The sequence below is a fragment of the Armigeres subalbatus genome, chromosome 2 (assembly GCF_024139115.2).
Source record: "Armigeres subalbatus isolate Guangzhou_Male chromosome 2, GZ_Asu_2, whole genome shotgun sequence".
Classification (NCBI taxonomy): Eukaryota; Metazoa; Arthropoda; class Insecta; order Diptera; family Culicidae; genus Armigeres; species Armigeres subalbatus.
The window spans coordinates 348,714,710-348,723,496 of record NC_085140.1 but is presented as its reverse complement, the minus strand read 5'-3'; the positions used below and the strand labels follow the sequence as shown (position 1 = coordinate 348,723,496).

Below are 8,787 nucleotides of genomic sequence, written 5' to 3'. Positions count from 1 at the left end.
CAGTGTCCTATATAATATTCCAGGTCCAACTCAGGAATTAAATCAGTAAAAAAACGTTGATTAGCAGGCCAATCTTCACTGGCAGTATCGGCCGCGGAATCTAGCTATCCATCTCCAATTCTTCCAAGATAAGTAAACCAGGTGCTATAAAAATAATTGGGATTTATTATTAATCAATAAAATTACAATTAATATATTGGGATAATTTATTCGAGCATACTCACTTGTTTCCTTGTAAACTGCTCAAACCGCCTCGATAAAGCAGTGCAATGCATGTATTTAGCTGTCGTTCCAGAAGCACAGAAATCAGTAAAATCGTGTCCCATATTCGTGTCGATAGCGGGCATCTTTCACTGATTCAGGCGAGATTGTTAACTAGTAGAACCAGCACCGTCGCTTAAAGACCATGGTAGTATCTACATGTTCTTTACATAACTTCATTTCCGACAAGTTATTTTGAAGAGCAGTTTTTAGTGTCGTGACCGGGGCATCCTCATTCCGTGCTTCATTGTCGCGAATAACACCACCAGCGATGGCTCGACGCTCCAACCAACAGAGAGCGCTGGCTTATTGTCAGAGCGGAGGACTCATCCATGGATTCAGGACTCATGGTGAAGAAGGAATTGCGGAAGAAACCCAGAAAGTATAAAACTTAAAGAGTTCTTTTGATATGTGTCATCTTGTGCTACCATCCACCCGGAAGAAGTAAAGCAAGCATATCGTTGATGAAGTTGCGAAACTCGACAAAGGCAACTGCAAAAGAAAGGTCGCTGGAGAAGTGGAAGCTGGAATTCCACCCTCATGGAACAAGAGTCGGGTATGCGTTCGCTGGAAGCGGCAAATGACGTATTGTAGAACAATGAGGATGATGATGACGTTATTACTGCGTTATTATACAATAAGCCCACTTCCACGGACGTGTGAAAAAGTTTGGTGCCAATTATGCACACTTCTCCTATCGATCGAATGTTTCAATTCGAAGAGCTAGGAAACGCCCATCGAATTTCTTGGTGATAATGGTAAGAAAACGCGCCATGAGTGAGAGAATTCCTGTCCTGAAGAATGCTGTCCGACTGGTAAAAATCTTAGCTACTTTGCTCTATTGTGACTATTGTGTGTGATATACATTTTAAATGATTTACTGTAGTGTGTACAATTCCCTCTAGCATATTTTCAGATGGGAAACATTCTCGGCTATCTGGGCACAAGATGCATGGCATTCAAGCAGTTGGCGGCAATAAAAAAGCTTTCATTTAATGACTGTGGAGAAGCTTATAGAACACTAAGTTGGAAAGCTGGTCAAGTTCCAGTTGGTATGTAGTCATTGAAGGTGAAGAAGACTTCTCGCTTAACTTTTCAAAAGTACCTAAGCAACATTTTTTCATGAATTACATAATTTGAATCTGATTTGAATATTGCAATCAATAGACCAACATTAAAGCTTTTGATTGAAGTATGTACTCAAATTCATTCATGGAAAAAATGTTACTTAGGTTCTTTTGAAAAGTTAAGCGAGACTTCAGTGTGTCCAACTATTTTAGGATAAAAATAGTTCTATTAAAAAAGGATTCACAAAAGCAAAACACGACTCATATTCCATTCAATTCCACCATTTGATTATAACTTTTCAGATTCATGAAAAGCATGGCCATCTTCGGTCTTTCGCAGTTAATTCAACCTCGTATAAAACAACTTAAGTCTTAAATTCAAAGTCAACAACATCAACTACATCAATAAAATAATGAATAAAATCTTTACAATATAGATGCAACCATTGATTCTAAATTGCTTTTACACAGAACCAGAATGGATTAAACAACAACATACCTGGCTGCATAAATTCTCTTAATAAACCATTGCAAAGCTATCTCAATCAGGTCCCGGTCCATTGAATTTGAAAGCGGAGTGGGTGGAGGTATAGCTGGCGTTTTTGATGGTTGTGGCCCAGAACTCCATCTGCACAGCCATCAAACCTGCTGCTGCGTATGATTGTCCAGTAGATCCAAATGCATGTCCAAGCGGGATATTTGAATCATCAAATACTCATTCAATTATTAGCACCGCCGATCCTTTTCTTGTTCAATCTTGTTCAATTTTTTACTTAGTTCTCCGTTTCCGAATTTTAACCACTAAAAGTTACGCAGATTATTTTACAATAAGCTGATTGTTCTTAAAATATGTAATAAAATATCGATGATTCCGTTAATAAAGCAACCAATTGGTGAATTGCAGAAACCACAAAAAGTAGAATTGAACAAACATTCTGGAGCGTCGAGTCATCACTGGTGGAGAATTGTGAGTCTTGAATCCTGGACAAGTTCTCCGCACCGACATCGAGCCAATTGGTGACAAAGGTCTCTGCTGGTCGGAGTGTCGAGCCATCGCTGGTGATGTTATTCACGACGATGAACTGCGGGACGAGGATACCCGGTCACGACAGTTAGATCATTCAGTTCACGATGGAAGCTATTTGCCAGGTGGTTGATGTTTCCAGAATGCTTGTTCAAGATTACTTTTTGTAGGTGATTGTTTCTGTAATCCATCTGTAATCCATTTGTTGCTTTATTATTGGAATCAACGACATTTGATTATTGGAAAATCAATCAGCTCGTTGTAAATTATTCTGCGTGACATGTAGTTGCTAAAATTAGAAAATGCATAACCAAGTGAACAGCAAATGTAGTCATACTTAATACTCACCTCAATGTTATTCAGCATCTGGACCAAAAAAGGATATGTTGTGCTAATGATTGATTGAGGATCTGATGATTTGAATATCCCGCTTGGACAGGCATTTGGATCTGCTGGACAAACATACCCAGCCGCAGGTTGATGGCTGGACAGATTGAGTTCTGGGAAGCTCTACCACCAAAGAAAACGCCAGCTATACCTCCACCCACTCCGCTTTCAAATGGAATGGACCGAGACCTGATTGAGATACAGCCAGGCATTTTATTAATCAATCAATTATGGTTGTGTGACCAGTGTGCCCAGGGAGCCAAGATTGTTTCCCATCCGAAAAATATGCTAGACGGATTGTATACACTACAGTGAATCATTTAAAATGTGTATCTAGTTAAACCCTGAATAACAAATGCACAAACTTACCACACTATTGTCTTGAGCTTGACTTTCAAGTTGGTCACAATAGAGCAAAGCAGCTACAATTTTCACCAGTCGGACAGCACTCTCCAGGACAGGCATGCCCTCATGCTTTCTTACCACTTTCACCAAAAAAGCAAAACGATGTTGTGCATCATAGAGATTGGTTGTCAAATACATTGGAGCTTGTCTTTTCATCCACCTTCTCCTTCTTATTTCCGGCGATCCCAAATCGACAGTAATAACATCGTCATCATCCTCACTGTTCAACAATGCGTCATTCACTGCTTCCAGCGAACGCAAACTAGGATCTGGTTTCATGAGGGCCAAATTCCAGGACTTACACTTCTCCAGCAACCTTTCTTTTGCCGTTGCCTCAACGATATATTTGCTTTACTTCTTCCGGGTGGATAGTAGCAAAACATAATTCATATCAGAAGAACTCGTAAAGCTCTATACTTTCTTCCGTGACTCCTTCACCACGCAGAATTCTTCAAATCCGAATTTATATATTTCTTCATAGGTTTCCGATTGCTTGATTTCCTTTCCACTACATACATATTACGCTGATGCTAAATTTGTCGACGTTGATCAACAGTTGCTGCAGGCAATACATATTACAGTCGTTCGGAGTGAATCATTGGATGATTTTTTTTTCCGCTTGCTGTGCAATTTATGATGAATGACAAGGCAAAAAGTTTAACGATGGTCTTTTGCTGGGAGTCTTTCGCATTTCAGGATCCATGTCTGGTGATAAATGTGGAAGCCATACATTTAGTCACATTCAGATTCAGTAATAGTAAATTCAACATTAAACTCACCGTTCTAGGAATAGCCGCCAGAAGAATCTAGTGTTAGCCATCTGTCATTGAAACACCAGCAGCAGATCAACAAACACATGTTCCAGGACTGCTTCCATTGAGCATTCGGGCCGAGATTCCGGAATCGAACTCCTAATATCTTGAGACCGGTACAATCGATTTTCTCATATGGGAGAACAACCTTGGGATCGGGTTTACTGACTGTATGTAGCTAGAGATACGAGATGGGATTATTTGATGTGACAGGAAAACAACAATTCAGCAGCTTCCAACCTCTGGTTGTTGCCGCATTCGAACGGATTTGCTGGGAGAATCACAATTATGGTTAATGATAAGAAGACTGTTTTTATGCTGAACCAATCAGTGAACCACATCTGAATTCAATCCCAGCATTTCTTGACTATAATCTTACCTGTATCCGATACCAGAAATTCGATTTAAGACGTTGCTGATTAGCTAAATTATTTGAATAAAATATGATCAGTCGGGAATGAAAATTAATGACAATTGACAATAATATTTTCCCGTGGATGAACACTTGAAATCACATGCTGCTCCATAAGACTACCTTATGATTTTGATTCATAAGGATAAACATTGGAATTCATAAGGCATATCTATGCAATCAATACCAATGATTATGATTTTCATAGTAGCCTTATGAAGCGACTATGAAATGAACTTCTGGTGTTTCATAAGGCATAACTTATGAAAATCCATATTTTATTTCCACCAGTGTACAATAAGATTTATTTTTAATGATCGCCTTTAACAAAAACAAATCACCCAAATTTGGGTGAAATTCACCTATTAATCATCTATATATAGTATACCTATATGTGGGTAAAGCCGGTGTACTCAAATATAAGTAAAAGGAAATTCACCCATATCTAGGTATGTGCACTTTTTGGCGATTATAGGTACTATTCACCCATATTTGGATGAACTGAACTAAGCGTGTATCGATCATAATAGACCTGTGCAGGAGTTCATGAAATTCACTCACCCGACGGATTTTGACATTTGAGCGGGTCGTCTTCTCGAACAAAAGTTCATTTTGCGTTCATTATGCGACCCGCTCAAACGTCATAATTTCTTGGGGGAGTTCATTTTGCGTTAGTCTATTACTGCTTAATCTCCTCAAATTATTATTGTAGACAGGCTATAGTTATATGAAAGCATTGGTAAATATCAATTTGTGCTGAAAAATGAGTAATTTAGGCTTCAATCCTTAAATTATGTAATCACAAAATTATAAGAAAATTCGAATTTGAACTACACCATCTTCAAATCAATATTACAAGAACAAGTTAGCATGAGCATGATTGACCGCCCACGGTTGCTACTCCGTTATTGCCAGGTCAGCTGTAATTACACAGAGAACCAACAGATGATGTTTGGGACTAACATCATCCTCAATGTGTAAGAACTGGTGACCCAAATATCAAGCAATACCAGCGCCGGCCGTGTCCGAATGCAGGTCAATTAAGGAATGGGTAGGAGAATGTTGACGTGATACTCGCTTTGATGGAAGCCGACGAGTCATCTGCACTTCCAAGAGAAATCACTGGGATGTTGGATACATGGGGTAGGTATTGTAGCAGGGTTCGTTTTGGTAAACGGTTTGCCGTGTGTAGCGTGTATTTTGATGAAGTTTGAACAAAAACACAATCGAACGTGCACTAATTAATCGACTAATCAATCGCACAGAGCAGAACAAAATATTTCGATGATCGCTCTGCGTACTAATACAAACACGATAGAACACGCATTAAATTTTTATTTGTTGATTAATTTAATTACCCGCACAACGCAGAGCCAGTTCTGCCTATAAGAGGAAACACGATCGGACGCGCACTAATATTTCATTTGCTGATTAATCCATTCACCCACACAAAGCAGAACATATATCTCGAAGATCGCGTGATCGTTCTGTATTTGTTAATTAATTTACTCATTCGCACAATGCAGAACAAAACATTTTGGTGATTGTTCTGAGCGCTATGTGCACATAAGCCATTTAACGAAAAACTTTAATGCAAACCAAGTGAAAAAAATGTGTATATAATGGTTAACATTTTCGTGTGGATTCATTTATTGGATTATAAGACCGCAAATCAGATACCAATGATGTTTGAGAACATTGCTTTGAATAGCATTATTAATTGTTTAATGTATGTTTGTATTTATATCGAATATTGAACATTACCACTTGGATTCTCATTTTTTTTCCCACAAATACACCTTTTGTGTAAATAGATGAACATATACTCATAGCATGATAAAGTGGACTAGAACATGAGTAGGAGTTTGGAATTGGGACAGGTTTGTAGTTGGTGGTCGTTATGGTTATGGTTATGCCAAACTTCATATGTGTGAGTAAAACTTTATATGCCTCCTTACTGGTTCATCCATCACGAGGATAAACAATCAATCGCTCTAAGTGAGCGATTGTTCATTTGAATTTAAGGTGAAGCGCCCACGTCATTATTTTATCATCAAAACTGGCTTGAAATTGCAGGAAGGGAAAGATACGATCTGTTCTAATCAACAAGAAAATACACTTTCGTTTAGCGATGAAACTCGATTTCAATCAGCTCAAGCTGAAATATATTTGTCATTTAGTTCTTTTATAAACTCTTATTCAGACATTAATCTTACAATATAGTGTAGGCTTACTATGACTGGTATAAATCGGGCAATAGGTACCACAGAGTGTAGGACCAACTAGAAATACAGCGTTTTTAGATTTATAAGTATTCAAGAATTCAACTATATCAGTTTAATCTCACATATTGGTTCAATTTCACCGTACAACGATTCAGGTCCAATACACTTGGCACAACGATTCTCTCGTACGTGCACCTATTTAGGGTTACATTTTAGGTTACTCATTTAGAGAAAATAAACGAATTCTATATCTTACGTTCCCAACGCTATTTGTAACCAACACTATTTAAAAGATGATTCGATTAGATAATGCGCTAGACTAACTACAGATAGTTTAGATTTACTGAGTTAGAATATCAAATTCAATAATTTTTTTTTTTTTTTTGAGGTTTACTGGCGGGACTCTGAATAGAGTAGAAACCTCTGCACCAGGCCTTTGATGATACCGTTGCATAATTCCTTTCGAAGCAGTTTGCCAGCCGTACACGGAACATGTCGTCCAAGAAGACGCTGTTGCAACTGAATCAGAGGGAATTACGTTCATAAATAGTCAGACAGGTCTCATGCTAACTAACATCGTTATAGTTTAAAGTAATTTTTGTCATTTTCTTGTCAGGGTAAAATTTTCTCAGTTTTTATGCTATTTAGACGTCTATTGTCATTATACGCGCTCGAAATCGACCGAAGCAGTTTTTTCAACTCACATGGAACATGTTGCCCAATGCTTCATCGAAGAAACTGAGTCGGAAGTTTTTTTTATCAAGTATAAGAAAGTGTTCAATCCCTGATTTATAAAAAAAATGCCAAGTTAATAACTTTTGAAGCAGTTTTCCAGCTGTACAAGGATCATGTCGTCCATTAAGACACTGTTGAACTGGCTCAAAAGACATTACATTTACAACTCTAATAGATCTCTCCCATTATCTCATTCCTAATCATATAGAATTTTTTAATCTTTTGTTTATTTTGGAGGCTCAATTGCCGAATCATATAGATTGGTCTGTACGATGTCATTTTTGTCTTTATGGTCAGAAGGTATGAAGTATGCGTTCCTTGAATTACTTTGTTTGCCTAAGTTATTGGTTCATCCTGTGTCAATACTATCAAACACAATGTAAGTTATGTCTTGTAAAAGTGGAAACTGTTCGTGCATTTAGTCTATTTTTTTGTTATTCCTTTGTCAAGGTATTACTATTATTATGTTCTAATAAGTAGCTTGATCGTTTCCAAACTAACTGTCATTATCTATCATGTACTAATGATCAGTTATGAGTCAGCTATAGGATTCACTTTTCGGTGGCAAAGTAAAGCTTCATCACGCCTATTCCCTACTATTAGTAAAAATTATCGTGAATGAAGCCGGCATAAGATTGTTCATATACCATCATTATAATTTGCGGTATTTTTTATTATTGCTCTTCGAAGTGAGTCATCTTATATATAAAAATGAAATGGTCTGTGTTCGTATCCGCATAACTCGAAAACGGCTGGATGGATTTTTTCATTTCTTCAGCAGAAACATTCGTTATAGTTTCCGACGGGTTTATATGATATTTCCTAATGGGAAAATTACGAGTAAAGTTGAGCAAACCGTGAATAACTGAAATTGTGATTCCTACGCGAACTTTGCATGGGCAGTTCGGAATGCACATTCTCGCCTACTATGCAGGACAACGTCTGCCGGGTCGACTAGTAACAAAATAAAACTGGCACCACGTTCCTAGTTTTGAAAAAACTTCTACTCAGTGAATCCAGCAGTCGATTCCCTACGAATATCTTGAATACTTAGTTTTTTTTTTAATAAATGCCTAGCTAGCTAAATGTAAGCGTGGCTACGAGTCATCGTCACATGGAACGCATCAGAAAGGTATTGCAGAAAAGAAGAGAACTCACATCATTATCACTGATGAAAAAGGCCTCTGCATGACTGCACTACCATTCAAGGCTCCAAGACACGAGATCCGTTGGATCACATGCAAATGCCGTAAATTAGTGCGTCAATGCCAGATATGTAACGCGGCACCAAATAAAAATAGTCAACATGTGATACCACCACGACAGGATATGCCTTTGGTTGCCATATCAGTGCTAATGGCGTAAGCCGACCCACCGCGGCAAGGTAACATATCCGAGGGGAAGGAGTTAGAATATCAAATTCAATAATTGTCCGTAAACTAATAATCACTGGTAATCA

General features: G+C 38.0%; 1 long non-coding RNA gene across 1 annotated transcript; it reads right to left on the bottom strand.

Moving 5' to 3' along the window:
* Nucleotides 1–1,642: 1,642 nt before the first annotated feature.
* LOC134217057 (uncharacterized) lies at nucleotides 1,643–4,525 on the bottom strand. Its single transcript, XR_009980901.1, has 3 exons — nucleotides 4,336–4,525; nucleotides 3,924–4,134; nucleotides 1,643–3,849 (listed from the first exon to the last, which is right to left on the bottom strand). It is a non-coding gene; the product is annotated as an uncharacterized LOC134217057 (long non-coding RNA).
* Between the last annotated feature and the right edge of the window lie 4,262 nt (nucleotides 4,526–8,787).